The 15,355-nt window shown below is 42.1% G+C and overlaps 1 long non-coding RNA gene across 1 annotated transcript; it reads right to left on the bottom strand.

Moving 5' to 3' along the window:
- Positions 1–5,386: 5,386 nt before the first annotated feature.
- On the bottom strand, positions 5,387–13,358 carry LOC115645577. The gene is made up of 3 exons (XR_003998775.1): positions 13,252–13,358; positions 12,710–13,045; positions 5,387–5,520 (listed from the first exon to the last, which is right to left on the bottom strand). It is a non-coding gene; the product is annotated as an uncharacterized LOC115645577 (long non-coding RNA).
- Between the last annotated feature and the right edge of the window lie 1,997 nt (positions 13,359–15,355).

Raw genomic sequence — 15,355 nt, 5'->3', positions numbered from 1 at the left:
AGGACTTCTCAACTTGTGTGAGTATAGTCACTCACAGGCATATATGTTTGCAAGACTGGACCCCAAGAAAGTTTCAGAAAACATACATGCATACGTAAATGCTATTTTCAAACAAATCTCTCTAATATTTCCATATTTCAGTCATGAGTTCTTGGAGCAAATTCATCTATGTTGCATTTCTGTTGACACTGGTGAAATTATACTAGAGATCATGCTAGCCCCTTATGTTTATATTCTAGCAATACTGCACAGAGCTGGACATAGCGCACAGTGCAGGCTGTCAAGAACCAGTTGTGGCTCACTCATCCAAAGCCACTCAGCCATCAAGCAGATTAAGGCTGCATGGACATAGCAGAGATACATTCGGCTCCCTCCCCTCCTTTTCTGCCCACCCCCGACCCCTGATAGGGTGATCAGATGTCCCGATTTTATAGGGACAGTCCCAATATGTGGGGCTTTGTCTTATATAGGTGCCTATTGCCCCCCACTCCGTCCCAATTTTTCACCCTTGCTATCTGATCATCCTTAACCCCAGAAGATCCTCTCCTTTCCCTCACACCAGGGTAAGAGTCTGGCATAGGAGATGACAGCTCTACCACTGCAAGATTATGCCTGTGGAGAATTCTCCACTGCTCTTTTCTTGCTACTTCAAGGCCACTCTACGCTAAGTGGACTGGAGAATCTGGCCCATAATATTTATATGCTATAGCAATAAAAAATAAGCAGCAGGATCTCATGAGCCAAAGAGGGACATTACTGGTCTCCTGTGGAAATGAACGGAAAACACCAAAAGTTCCCCAAGCACTCATGTCTGAGTAACTTCTTAGTAATCAGTTCTGTAGTTCATAGTACAGGAACTAGCCTCAGAGGTTTTAGCTACATATAGTAGAAAAAAAGGAGCAAATGCAAGTGAGGAATCTGGAAACAATTCTTCTTTATGGGTCTGATTTCAACAGGCTTTAGATCAGGCCCTATGTGGCAGTATTTCTGATGGACTGTTTACTTAACAGGCCAGAACCATGGTCAAGAAATATCATTTCTACCTTCAATTCCAAATTTCTTCCACTCCTTCCAAGAAGGATATGTCATTCCACGTATGGAATGCCCTCAGGGAAAGTGATCATCCACCTGTAACCTTTAACACTTAACAAAGGAGGGAGACTCTCCCATCCTATCAGAATCTATAGGAATCAATTTTTGTTCTCCGCTCTCTATCCCTAGACTGGGGGTTTCAAAAGTCACAACTAAAGTTTTGTATAAAAGGTAACATTGATTAGACTAATACACCTCTACCCCGATATAACACTGTCCTCAGGAGCCAAAAAAATCTTACTGCATTATAGGTGAAACTGCATTATATTGAACTTGCTTTGATCTGCTGGAGTGCAGCCCCGCCCCCCTAGAGTGCTGCTTTACCGTGTTATATCCGAATTCATGTTATATCGGGTCGCATTACATCGGGGTAGAGGTGTAACTGTAAATTTTAGGCTCAAACTGGACCTGATGTGTTCTATGCTATTGCCAGTGAAGATGTTGATCGAGCTCCCATTGATTTAAAGGAAAGAAGTATTGGGACAATGGGAGGTGAGGTTGCTCAGCACCTTGCAACAATGAACACGTAACATCTGAGGTGAGGGACTGTAAATCAGCTATGCCTTAACAGGAGACGAGGCTTTCAATATAAATTGATAGAGTTGCTATAAAAATATTAGTGTTTTCTAAATCAGTGCATCTCCAAAATAGTATGATTTATTCATGAACTGTCTGCTATTTTTCTGCATCCTCTTCTATATATATATATATATTTATAGCACAATAAAGAATTGTTGGCATAAACACATTAGACCAGCATTTCCATCCAAACAGCCTTTTAAAAATCCTTCCTCCTAGCAACGTAGGGGTATTTCCTCTTTCAGCTACTGTTTCAGAAGTTTGCCCACAACTTCGATCATCAGTCTGATAATACAGTTAATCACCGTGAATCTGAAAGATGTTTCCCTGGTAACCAACACATACATTCAGTGAAACAGATGGATGTGCTGAAAGGAAACATGCAAACAAAACCACTACACCATTTCCACTTTTTACAATACTTTAAAATTGTTAAATGTTACAGATACCAGGGCAGGAAAATTTTGTCACTACAGCAATAAGCAAAAATGATGACAGGAGGACACTGCATTTCACTGTGAAAGGAAGGATTACAGACTATGACTGCACCAAATACCTCCTTTCACTGCAAGCTATTATGTATATATAACAGACACCACCACACACACATTACATTTTTACCAGGGCCTCATGTCCTCTGGGGTTACATTAACTCTGCCTCACTCCATGTGATCCCTGCATTTCCTACCACATGAATCCAGACTATCTCCACTGAGCCAGCAGACCCCTCTGTTTGCACCTGTTCTGATTCCCATCATATTTATGAGCATGGAATGTTAACATTCTCCAGGTCACATATGTTCCAATATGTAACAGAGGTTTACTGGAATCATACTTCTGTGCTGACAGATCTAGCTTCAGGCTTCATTGCCAGGCTTTATTCTGGAGTAAATGCCTACAAATGAATTATTCACAAACTCAGAAAATAAGGGTTTATAATGGAAGCCTTAGTAGACCCTTAACTATGACTTGCCTTGGGCTGATATATAGAAAGTCAGAGAAAATGAGAGATTCAGATACTATATATTGAGACATAAGACTTGTAGAATGGTATAAAATGGTAGATAGATTCAGTGACCACCTGAAACTTGGAGATAAGTAAATGTTAATATAGGAGACTGAAAAGAAGGATCTGCTTTAAAATAGCAGTATACCAAAATGTAGATCTGCAAAAGCATGCAGACCACTCAGCAGGCTGGAAATGAATCCTATATTCTGGGTCAGAAATCACTCTAGCTAAGAAAGAATTTTAGGTATCTACATGTCATATCCTTGCTATGTAATCATTTGAGTTAAAAAAAATACTAACATCCACTATGGACAGAATTGAGCATAAAATAATGTTTCCACAAACCTTGCCCAAATATTTTAATTTTAAAAAATGAAAACCTTCTGCAGTTTATCAGAATTGAACTTTGTTTAATTTAATATTTCAGGAGAGAATGTTTCACACTTGACTTCTGACAAAAAATATAAAGTAAGTTAAGCTTTCCAGCCACTAATGTGGTATTTTCTTTATAGCTACTGAACTCAAGGTGGTTCATATACTGTACCTTGAATCTGTCACGTCAAAAAAGAAACCAGCATCAGACTTCGTTTTTTAGTCTCACCCACTCCTTTTCTAAGAACTCTGCAAAGGGGAAGTTTTGTGACTGAAGTTACAAATAATTGATGAGACAAAATAGAGTGTGTTCGGAGGAAGTGCCAAATACAATTTTTTAGAGGTTCCTTGTTTCATACCTTTAAAATGTTTTCAACTTCCCAGTACAGTACTAAATTTCACCTTCTGGTGTTGGATCATGGATGTATTCTCTAGACAATAAGAATTCATGTCAAAATGATGTTGTTTCTTTAATTATCTTTGAACTTCTGTTGCTCTTTAAGCAATTCCAGCCTATTGGTTAAATTTGGCCTGCAGTGGAAGCCCAGGCCAGATCCAGATCATGTGTTTACACTACATTATTGACTTTTTTGTTGTAGCTGCACATTCCAGATCAAAAAGAAAGGGATTAAAAAAAACCCCTACTGAATAGTAAAATAAATAAATAAATACAAATCTTCCACAGGACAATATGGACTCTTGAGTTCTAGGGCCCTGCTCCAGAGTCCACTCAAGTCAATCAAAAGACTCCCATTGACTTCAGTGGGCTTTCAATCAAGCCCCAGTTGCTTTTGGTTCACAAGCACACAAGCAACAGGCTGAGAAAGGCTTTGCAATTATATTTCAGTACTGACCATGTCTTTTGCTAACATGCCCACAATTGTTGCTCAAAGAGGTGATTTGTCTACTTCTTTCACTGTGTGGACTAGCCCTTTATGGGATTTTGGCTTTCCCCAACCTTTGCCTTGTAATTTAGTCTCAGGTGATGGGTTTGGGCTTGGGCCTCCCCTCCCCTGCCCACTTTGTAGTTAGATCAGGTGACCAGGCATCACATGGCATGAGGGGAGCATGGGGATGGAGCTTCCAATAGAAAATCAGGTGCTAGGAAAGGCCTAGGGGAGCACTTGCTAAAGAAGCCCGGAGCGGGAGAAATTGTGAGGGATGAAATTGTGAGATGAGAGTGCATAGGAGTAAATATAAGTATTCCAAGCTAGCTTGTGAAAGATCCAGGTGAAATGAAATTAGTCCAAGCTGTCCCTTCTGCTGCCATTATTTTTTTCCATATTAAGTTTGCATCCAATGAGAATAAAAAGCTTGGGATTTTCCAGAGGTTTTTTTTTTAAAAGGCTATCAGTTTTAATGCTGTTTTTCTGAGATAGGAAGGAGAGAATTCACATGTAGCCCCAATTAGTATAATTTAATTGGAGAGAGGAGTGCACTAAATACCTCTGCCTAAAGAGGAGAAATCTTCTTGCAGAATTAGAGAATGAGTGAATATGTGTTGGCAGTGCCAACATCCAGCTGCACAAGACCTGGGTTGAATGAAGTCTTGTAGATGTCAAATAATGAATGACATATTTTGCAAAAGAAGTGTTTTCTAATACGAGGCGCATAAGCCCTAGCTGAAATACAAAGGTGAAATGCTGGATTTGTCAATTGAGGATCCTGTGCGACAGCTGTAAAGGTCAGTGGGGGTTACTTCATTGCAGTGATGATTGAGGCACTGATCTCCAAGTGGCAAATGGCAGAACTGACAAACACAAGAATTCAAAACTCAGGAAACAAAGCAAAATAAACCCAGCTGATTCATTTCAACCTGAAATGTACATAAATCTCATTCCCAGTGCATATGCCACTAGCCCAGGCATTATATGCAATATGGTATTATAGGTAGTAGCATCATATCCTGAAAAGAACTGGATTAACAGGAAAATACCTCTAGCTACAGTGTTCCCTGTTTGCCATATGGGGAGCTCTACTGCAGCCTTAATTTTATCACTACTTGCACTCAGAAATGCCAGAATTGGAGCAAAAGGTGCCATATCCCAGTCATTACCAAATTCTTGCCTTTCAATTTTATTATCTAGAAGGTTACTTCTCCCTGAACTGCTTCAAGCACGCATCCTGGTCTCAGTAGCTTTCATAGTGCTTTTTTTGTCTCTACAGCCATAGAAACTGGCCAAAATTTAAGGGGCAGGAACTGTTCCCTTTCCAACCCTACTGCGGAAGCCACAAAGCTCTTAAATGGGTGCCCAATCCTTCCCACCCAGTTACAATATACAAGAATCTGACCTTTGAAGATGCCAGCTAGTAAGTGAGCTTGTCCTTGTGAATGGACGAGGGACTCCTTTCCAGCTGGTGAACACAGACTGCCACTGAGCTGAGCCAGACCTTGTGCCAAAGAATTTCTCTCTGTTCTTGAGCTGAGATGTATCTGCTGTCTCACTTCCCCAGCAGATATACACCATCTGGAGAATGGACATTTTTGTCATTAAAAAAGGAGGGGAAGGTTAATCCTCATTTCCAGTCCCTCTATACACCTCTCTGTCCCCACCCCCAACTACAGATGCATGGGATTTACCACTCTGCATCTGGATCGTCTTCTTTCAGTCCCACCAGTGAGGGAGAGCTGGTCAGATTTGGAGGGTAGGCAAGAAGTTGAACTACATGAGTTGCCCACCTGCTGGGTGGTTCCAGGTTTCTCAGCTCTGGGGCATGTGTGGGTCTCCTCCTTCTCCTTGTGTGTACCAGGCCAACAAACCTCAGGATCCTAGTATATTCATTTACACATCCCATTGGAAACAAGGATTTGGCATATGGCCCTCAGTTAATGCTGCTCTGCTGTCCTGGGCATCTCAAAGGAAGATGCAGTTGTTGCAGATAATTAATAATTCCACAGGTGTCTCCTGCCTCACCCTCAGAAACAACATCAGCATTTCCTGGTGTATCATTGAATGAAAAATTGTACTATTATGTTCAGCATAGGTGATGGAACTGGTGGAGCACAGGGCGGGTTCTAAATCACCTCCGCCAAATCTGTTTGCTGGTTAGATGATCCCTTTACATAGTTTGCTTTTGCAGGAGCTTGTCCAATGTGAATTAATAAGAGTTCAGATGCCAGTGCTCACCAATGGTGCATACCCTACTAAACTCACTGTATTTGACTTTTTCAGAAAGTTTTGCCCATAGAAAATAAGGGATGAACAGCATAACCTGTCTTTGTAAGGGCTTGTCAACCTCAAATTTTAAAACAGGAAAGGGCCAGATCAGGAAGATGGAGAGAAACAATCACAATTCAGGAAATGAGGCTTATTGTTTGGCTATGTAAAATGACAAATGCATTTGCACCCAACTACTGAATGGCTTCTATCTGCACTAGCAGCATAATACAGGCATAGCAACTGAAGGCTGTTACTGATATGCTGAAGATTGGGGTACCAAGTAACAGGTAGACCAATTATGTCACCTATCCATCATAAATCTTTAGGAACACTTACAAAAACAGGTTTGAAAATTTGTTTCAAGAATCCTTATGATGGATTAAATGTAAACAGTTCTAAAAAATTCTCTCCCCACTTCCCACTCCTTACTTAACTCCTCCCTCAGGAAAAGCCAGAGTAAAGAGGCAGACTTTGCAACATGTTCAAATGTCCATTAGACTTAAGCTCTACTGAAACAACCAAGGAAGAAGGAAGTGGAACAGAGGGTAGAGGGCCCTCTCTCGAGCATGGCCATTGATAGAGTGGTTCATCAGCTGAACAATACTTTCCTTTTGAGAGGTCTGAAACTTCACTTGTTCCATCAATCTCCAAGGGTGAATCAATAAATAAGAGTAGCAATCATCTCCTGTTTTCCCAATGTTTCCTCCTGGACATCTTGCTGTTTCCTCAAGTTACACATGGGTAAAACCAAGTTCATCTTTCCTCCCTAAACCTTTAATATTTTTTCTTCTTTTCTGCCACCTATATTACCTTGGGTCATTTTTGACTCTGCTCTCAACTTTTATCCATGCATCCAAGCTACCATCAAATCCTACTATTTATTTCTTTACAGAATATCAAAAACTCATCCCTTCCTCAATGTCCCTACAGATAAAACCCTTGTTTGTGCCTTGGTTATCTCCCACTATGACTCTGGCAAGCTCTTCCTCTATGTCCTCCCTTTTCCCCATATCATTGCATTCCAACCCATCCAGATTGCAGGGGATAAAATCATCCTCCTCATCCTCCACTCAGACCATATGACTCTGTTATTCAGATCCCTTCATTAGCTGTCCCTCCTCTATTGAATCAAGTTTATGGTTCTTGTTCTCATCCTCAAGACTCAGCATAACATTGCCCTAGCCTACTTCTCAGCTCATCTCCTCCTCACTCCTCTATGGTCTACCACCAATGCCAACTTTTCCATTCCCTTTTCCTGGTTGTCCCTTGTGCCATCCTCTCTCCCGGGAATAATTTGCCTATTAAAAGTGCAGCCTCTCACCCATTTTCCATGTAAATCTCTCCTGCTTCTTCCGCAAGTCCTACAAATGCTAGGCCACATAAACGTAACACCATTGCCACTTCCATCTCCATTTCAAAATGTCCTAGATCTTCACTGTTCTTTGACTTTCCACATGACAGTTTTAACTTTGTCATGCTTGTAGAATGTAAGCTTCATGGAGCAGAGTCCATAGTCAAGATTTGAAATGCCTCAATCTATATATGCTCAATTTGAGACATAGGTGCTTGGCATTCTGTGGAAATAAGCCCTTCTTACGATACCTCAAGCTGAACATCAAAAAATAGAGCCCCCACCCAAACCATTAGCCACTCTGGAAAATTTTGGCCTGTGTCTTTAGCTGTGTCTTGTCCAGCACTGAGCATATTGTCAGCACTTAATGTCTAGTGATATGTTAATAATAAATAAAGTGAATCATAGAAGAGCAAATAATATTTTTATAAAGGGATTGAATACTATTCACACTATAGTTACAGTCTAGTCTGAGGAATTTTTTTTCCCCTCTTTCCCAACCCCGGAACCGCTGCATATTCTTTGAGGCAAACACAGACCTCTTACACAATATCCCACTTAGCTTTTAAAATGATTAACTCAAGTGGGGCCATGGAGAGAGGAAATCAGCCAGAAATGGTGGGGTCTATGCCTGTGATATGTTAGATGGGGTGGAATCTGAGTTACTACAGAGAATTCTTTCCTGGGTGTCCAGCTGGTGAGTCTTGCCCACATGCTCAGGGTTTAGCTGATCATCATATTTGGGGCTAGGAAGGAATTTTCTTCCAGGGCAGATTGACAGAAGCCCTAGGGTTTTTTCATCTTCCTCTGCAGTATGGGGCACAGGTCACTTGCTGGAGGATTCTCTGCACCTTGAAATATTTAAACCATGATTTGAGTACTTCAGTGGCTCAGACAGAGGTCAGGGGTTTGTTGCAGGAGTGGGTGGGTAATATTCTGTGGCCTGCACTGTGCAGGAGATCAGACTAGATGATCATATTGGTCCCTTTTGACCTTAAAGTCTATGACTCTTAAAGTCTATGACTCTATGACAACTAGTAAAGCCAAAACTATAGAGCAACAGAATGCAAGATTCTCAACTACATTAATTTTGGAAATATAAGTCACATGGTCGTGGTATGAGTCATGTTCAGAGCACTTCCTTAGCAATAAAACACCCTTAGTTTCATATATTTCATACTACAGTAAAATATAATGTTACAGACACAGTGGGTTGATTTTGAAAAACTGCTAGTCATTTCCTTGACTAGATAACTAGCTATTCATCCAAGCTGTGTATATTTGGTTTGGTAACATGGCAACTAGCATAGACTTATATATATTTCTGATATATGTTATAGAATAAACTAGGAGTTCTCAAACTTCATTGCACTGTAACCTTCTTCTGACAACAAAAATTACTACATGACCTGAGGAGGGGGGACTGAAGCCTGAGCCTGCCTAAGCATCACTGCCCCAGGTTGAGAGGCCAAAGCCCAAACCCCACCGCCCCAGGCAGGGGGCACAGAGCCGAAGCCCGAGGGTTTCAGCCCCAGGCAGAGGGCCTGTAACCTGAGTCCTGTCACCCAGTGCTGAAGCCAAAGCCTGAGTGCCGCCACCTAGGGCTGAAGCCCTCAGGCTTGGGCCTCAGGCGGTGCGGTTTAGGCTTTGGCCCCAGACCCCAGCAAGTCTAAGCCAACCCTGGTGACCCCATTAAAACAGGGTCGCAACCCACTTTGGGATCGCAACCCGCAGTTTGAGAACTGTTGGAATAAATTATTATTGTGAAGCTCAGTTCTGTGGTCCTTCTTTAGGCTAAACACCAAAGAGCTGAGTAAAAGCTGGATAAGAACTTCATGAGTTGAACCACTGGCTTCAATGGAAGTAGTGTCTGCAATTTCAGGTTTTGGGGCCCAAATTTGTTCCCTTTGAAGTCAATGAGAAAACTCTCAATTTACTTGGAGCAGACCATTTGGCCTTGGTTCTTACAATGGACATGTAATTATAACAGTGAATATGACTTTAAGAGGATAATTTTCGTATGACAAAATGAGTATGGGAAAAATCAATTAAAAATCTCAATAAGGTAGAACGAGAGTATAAAGTCCTGGATTGCTTCATTGCTTTGATTTTTTTTATAACATTGGCATTTGCATTTCCACAGCATCATAAGCTAGGATTTTTTTCTGGATATTAAATATTGGTAAGTGAATATGTACTGAATTTGAAAACAGAAAATGCGCCAGTCATGCTAACCTGCCTAGTAAAAATACATAAGTAAACTAAGATACTCAATGGAAAACTTGTTTAATATTTGGCTTGAACTACTCTAGTCACTACCTCACTGAAATGAAATTACAAATCAAGACACATGAGTTTCATTATATATACAGATGTTTTTAGACATACAGATACAGGGCCTGATCCTGCGATTTTTTTCTTGTGCAAGTAGTCCTTATACAAGTATAGAATATACAATATCGGTAAAAACAGCATACCCAACATTGACTAATATCAATAAAAATTATTTGTCAATTGAGAGAATATCAAGGGAAACAGAACGTGGATATTTTGTTGCACTTGCAGAGCATGATTCTTCATTCCATTCAGGGCTCTTTTTTCTGCATGACTGGAGCAAAGGGGCCATAAGTTTATGTACAACTAACCCCTGGGGAGAATTCAGGAATCACTGATATTTTATATGTAATTAATAGTTCATAGCTAATGACTTACATTAAAAATGCAATTTAAAAAATCATGCCATGAACTTAGCTCTGCTCTGTACCAACTCAAGCTAGAACCATGAGTCTAATGTGTTAAGGAAGGCTTGGCCAACTTAGTATTAGGATGAGAAGCCAGGGCATTGTGATAAACAGTGCTGGAAATTCTTTAATGGCATTTTACTTCTGGGCATTACTGAATATATCCTAGTATGGTGTTAGTGTCAGCAGACCAGGTTGTAGGCAGTCAGACTGTGACGAAGTGGGAATTTTCCTGTAATAGGTTGTACAAATAGTGTGTGTGCCCTAGTTTCTCCTATATGCTGCATTGTTAACTAGGTGGCAGAAAAAGGTTGTTTACTCTCCGCAGAGATCTGGAGATACAGGTTCAACTGACACTAGCTACCTGGGGTCTGGGCCTCATGTCCATGGAGAGTTCGAGAAGACACTGGCCATTCCAATTGCCTGGAAATTTGGTACCTAGAAATTAACGAGCATGGATGGGCCACCTCTCTGCAGGAAGCCAGACGTGTTTAACCAGCTCAAGAACAAAGAGCTGAGGAGTGCCAGGTGACTATGTTCATCCGAGAACGAAGGACTGAGGCAGGGTCAATTGGGTTGTTGTTAAGTGTGGGCTGCTAGACGGGGGAGCCTCTTGTGAAATGGAAAAGAGGGGTCAGAAGGCTCTGGGCTGACCAAGATGGACTATGCTGTAACTTTCTGTTCTCCATACTAACTAAGGACTTTTTACGCTGTGTTCCAGACACCTAATACACCCAACTGTTTTTACAATGCTGGCTGAGAGTCACCGCAGAAGCTGAGGGTGGGGGTGTACTGGTCACTTTGCATGTACACGTCTCCAAGTCAGGTGAACTCCCTGAAGGGAGTTCACGGTGTGAAGTACGAGCGCTGAAGGCTCCGAGCTTCAGTCTAAGGAATGGTGAAGCCAAGTGGCTTACCCTAGTAAAAGAATGTGACCTTAAGTAGCTCTGGCACACTAAAAGGGTCCTCCCTCTTAGCGACTGTTCCAGAACTCCAAAACTGTGGTTCCATGATACAAGTGGTCAGAGTCCAAATGCCAGAGCCAAGGGGCAAGAGAGTGTTGGAACCAGGGCCAAAGGTCAGAATTGCAGTCACAGTCTGAACACCGGAGCCAATGGTCAGGAATCAGAGCTGAAGGCCAGGATTGGATTACCAGGAGTCAGAGAAGGATGGAGCAGGGCTGGTTCTGACAAGAGTAAGGCTGGGACACAGGACTGGAGCAAGGCTGGGTGCAGAGCAGGATCTGGGCTGAAGCCATGGAGAAGCAAAGCAGGAGTAGGGATTGGAGAGAACCAAACATAGGGAGGCAGGGAGTTCATAGGCATGTGTACTGAGCAATCAGCAAGCTACTGTTGCTGCTGGGCTTAAGACAGAGTGACTAGACAGCGAGTGTGAAAAATCAGGATGGGGGTGAGTGGATAATAGGAGCCTATAAAGAAAAAGACCCAAAAATCGGGACTGTCCCTATAAAATCGGGACATCTGATCACTCTAGCTTAAGAACCATCCTGCTAGTTTCCTCAGTCAATCAGATAGGGTGGACCATCAGACAGCCTACCTGACTCATTAAGAAAAACAACAAGGAGTCCAGTAGCACCGGAGACCTTGCTGTTTTTGTGGATACAGACTAACCTGGCTACCCCGATACTTGACTCGTTAAGGTGTCAGGAGTACTGAACAGGTGCAAGTGCAGGGCCTTACTCCTGACAGTTAGTGGCCACAGTGGTCCTAGAAATGCCATCTTTCTGATGAGTCAGGAAATGAAGGTCCTGACCAGTTATGGCCATTAAGGACTCCACAGCACTCATCCAAAAGTAAGAGTGTTAACCAAATTCCAATTCTGGGCCTGCCTAAAATTCCCTGTGAAGTTTCAACTGGATACAATATTTTCCCACTGCCACTGGATTTTCTTGCATCCCAGGAGGTGCACGGAGAGGTCAGTCCATGTACTCCTTTGACAGCATGGACTGAGCATGGCAGACCTTATGGACTCTGCAATAGGGAAGAGACTCATTGCACCTTCCCCCACTTAGGACCTGTGTAAGGGCCACCCAACAAATGATGCTAAAAGTTTTATGTCATTCTGATTATCACATTCTGGCTACTAACTTCTTAACACTTCTAGTAAATTTCATGGCAAAGAGCAACATTAAGGCTCCCGCCCAAGAAATGCACAGGTCAGAAAGGAACAAACATACGGCAAATCATATTTAAATATTAGGGTTTTCAAATTTATTTGCTAAAGCAAACATCCCTGAATTTTGGGGAAAATAAATGCTGAAAACATGACACTCATTATCAACATGTGAAGCATAAACAATTATTGTTCCATTAGTAAAAGTACAGTGCTGACTGGGTGTGGTGCATCTTTTTTTAAAAAGTACTGCTAAACTATCAGTACTTACCAAGTAGAACATTTTTAATCTATGAGGCTGCTTGTTATGTGCTGCCATACTTTTGCTTTCTCATGGAGGGAGTGTGTATTCTTGTGCCAGGACTTTAAGAAGACTCACAAAGATTTATAGCTGAAACCTGATGGCTGAAATAAAGAGCTCTCACAGAGCCAGGATGGCACATCTCAGGACAGTCCAGGATGCCAGTACAGTTAGCTCCACGAATGCTCTGTGTGTGTGTGACCCCTGCCTCCTATTGAATGAGAGAATGAAGTGAGCTGTAGTGCAGGACTTGTGTTGCAAACACTTCTGTAGCTCAACCATGTCAGCTTCACTTGCTTGACTAAGCTGCAATGAAAACAACAAAGTAAGGCCTGAAGGAGGGTGGCAGAGAGGTCCAAAATAAATCCCTTCATTTAGATCCAAACTACATTCTTTTGTTTCCAGATCCTAACCAGAATAAAAACACAGTACAAATTCCTTTATAAAACATTTCTTCACAAAATATTCTGGGCCTGATTCTTCCTCATGGGATATAAGTATCTCCCACTCACTTGATTGTGCCGTGATAGGAGAATCAGACCCTCTACTTTGTCCATCGTCCATCTGTATGTTCACGTCTATCAGCATATCCAATATAAATATTAGTTTTGAAGGGGTTGTGAGCTAGATGGTGAGAGATTTAAAAAATAAAAACAAAAAAGTTACACTAGATCAAATAGTTTTTCATAGCAATTAAAGATAAAAAAGACCTAGAAAGTAATTTAATTGCCCTGTCGGTGACACGTCTTTTCCCCAGTAGAGAGGGAGTTTTTCCCTGATGTTCCACTATTTTTTCCTTTTCTTAGTTTCATTCCATAACTCCTAGTTTTAATTCCTGTACCACCTACATAACTTCTCTTCCCTGCTGAGTGCCCCATCCTTTTAAGGCAAAATTCCCATTGACTACAAATGGGAGTTTTGCCGCAGTATAACATGCAGCATCTGATCCTTGATATTTATATCCTTCAGATAATTGCTGCCAGTTATTATGTCTCACTATAGCTGTCATTTAGCCAATTGCTCTCTTCAGGCCTGATTCTATGCCCATTGAAGTCAATGGCAATGCTCCCATTAACTTAAATGGTTCAGTTATTAAACTGGAGTCTGCTCTCTCGTTCAAATCATAGAGGGTTGTGCCAAGAAGCAGGAGCAAGATCTTAATCTGGTGTCATTCGACTATTCTGATAACATTCTATTCTATCTACTTTCAAATTTTAACTAATGGAAGCGTCTCTTGTTAAAACATTAACAAAACAGAACAATGAAAGAAATCTGCACCTTCACTGACCCCCAAAAATCGAGTCCATTAGCTCACCTAGCCAAAGGGAATTCCAAAAATCTCGTTTGGGCCTGACAATTTTGTGCCTAATAAGTAATACCTGAGATTACAATAATTGAAAGAAGTTAACAAAAAAGGTTTTCTCCATTTGTCAGTGTTTATTTCATATGTTTGACAGCCCTTTGCATATAATTAGTTTCACTGTTTTCCTGATATTCAGTTTCCCCCAAACAGCTACAGGGAAGAAGAAAAATCTCGTACGCAATTTTTATTTTATAAAATAATCAGCACATACTATTTAATGGTTATCAGAACCTGGATTTTTTTCTTATCAATATCAAAACATTTGAATTGTCACTGTGCCTTTAAAATAGATGTCTATAGTGTCTAGCCTTGAGTTGTTTCACACAGTCAGTAACTGTTTTTATTTAGCCTGGGATGTTGTTACTAACATGGCTGTTCCGTGCTGTGTCAGGTTGCAATGTGTGTTTTTCTGCTAGAGCCCTTTTTATAAAGGGTTTAAAATATGCCAAGCAGAAGCCTGGTTAGGGTACAGGGTGATGTGGGGGGAAGTCTGGGTTATTTCGATTTAGTCAGTGCACAGGAATCAGCTTAGGGATTCCCTTCCATGCTTAGGGGCAGCCACCAGAGCCTCTGAACACACCATGCCAGACAACAAGCTTCAGACTAGCCACTGCCTCCCCCCAAATTGCCCCCCCATGAGCAGCAGCCCAGCTTATGCACAGACTTGGTGACAGCAGAGTGACCTGTGTACACCACAAGCTACCTGGGAATGTACCAAGCACGAGCGAGGCCGGTATGGTGCATGTATCGGACATCAGCACTCAGCCTTGAGCATGCGCTTAGTTCACCCCTCTCTGCACACAGTGCTGGCATGGCAAAGCAGGCATCAGTGACTCCTAGAGAAAGTGAGTTTGTCCGCCTCCTTGCTTAACCCCGAGCCCTCGTCCGGCACCCGCCCCGAACCCAGCCTCCATGCCAGGGCACCAGGGGAGCATGGAGAGTCCTGACCCCCAGCTCCGTAAAGCACATGGACACCCTTTCTCACGGCATGAGAGCCCACCTAGATTGCCCAGCTGCTACTCAAAAAGGCAAGGAAAAGACTTAACTTGCAAAGTGCTCTGGCCCTTTCCCTCCTTTCTCTAGCCCCCTCCTCAATCACTCCCTTCCATGTCTGATTCCTCCTTCTTCCGCTCTCCTCATCCCCTCCTCTCCTTTGCTTGATCTTCCCAGCCTGCTTCTTGCTTACCCTCCTCCCCCACCCTGCCTCCTATTGATCCCGTGATTCCCCCACTTCCTACTGTCCCCTCCTGATC

The sequence above is a fragment of the Gopherus evgoodei genome, chromosome 2 (genome assembly GCF_007399415.2).
Source record: "Gopherus evgoodei ecotype Sinaloan lineage chromosome 2, rGopEvg1_v1.p, whole genome shotgun sequence".
In the NCBI taxonomy this organism is placed as follows: domain Eukaryota; kingdom Metazoa; phylum Chordata; order Testudines; family Testudinidae; genus Gopherus; species Gopherus evgoodei.
This window is presented reverse-complemented; position numbering and strand designations above follow the sequence as displayed.